The following is an 827-nucleotide window of genomic DNA, read 5'->3' as shown; positions in this document are numbered from 1 at the left end:
GAGTGGATGGATGGATGGATGGATGGATGGATGAATGGATGGATGGATGGATGGATGGATGGATGGAATGTTTACTCTGAAAATGTAAATACAAACTGATTTATGCTATAGAGTTCACAGATTTGTTTTGATGAGCAGCTGCCTAAAAACTCTAAAACTAAAACAACACCCAAACTAAACTGCAATTAATTATTATTATTATTTCCTGATGCATGCTCAATAATCCAGGTAGAAAAGTCTAAACAAGTGACTGAAGAAGTCTCTTGGATGAAAAGCAAAACGTTTCTACAATTTTTATTTTTTTTAACCCATCCAGAGGACCAGACTTAACTTTTTTTTTTTAGATATTAACAAAGTCCATGCTCGATAATCCAGGTATACAATCCACCAATTTTCAGTCAGGTCATCTGGACAGTTTCTTTTTTTTTGTGTGTGCTGAAAAGGTTCACCTTCCATCCGGAATCAGTTTTGTGCTGTGTGTTTCCTTGACTGATGAAGCCTTCTGGATGGAAGGTGAAACGTTTCAGCACAAAAAAAGAAACTGTCCAGATGACCTGACTGAAAATTGGTGGATTGTATACCTGGATTATTGAGCATGGACTTTGTTGGTTTTGAACCAGTTTGGCATGACTGTCGACGAGGGAGAGGGCTGGCACCACAGGAGGGAGCGTGCCAAAGACACTATCTTAGCACCAACATAACTGGTTTATTCCACTTTGGAGTAAGCTGTTGGGGGAAGAATCGGTTTTGTGTTTTGTGTTTCCGTGACTGATGAAGCCTTCTGGATGGAAGGTGAAACGTTTCAGCACAACGCAGGGCCAAACCAA

The sequence above is a fragment of the Nematolebias whitei genome, chromosome 17, assembly GCF_014905685.2.
Source record: "Nematolebias whitei isolate Nwh7 chromosome 17, NemWhi1, whole genome shotgun sequence".
Classification (NCBI taxonomy): Eukaryota; Metazoa; Chordata; class Actinopteri; order Cyprinodontiformes; family Rivulidae; genus Nematolebias; species Nematolebias whitei.
Note: the sequence above shows the minus strand (reverse complement) of the source record.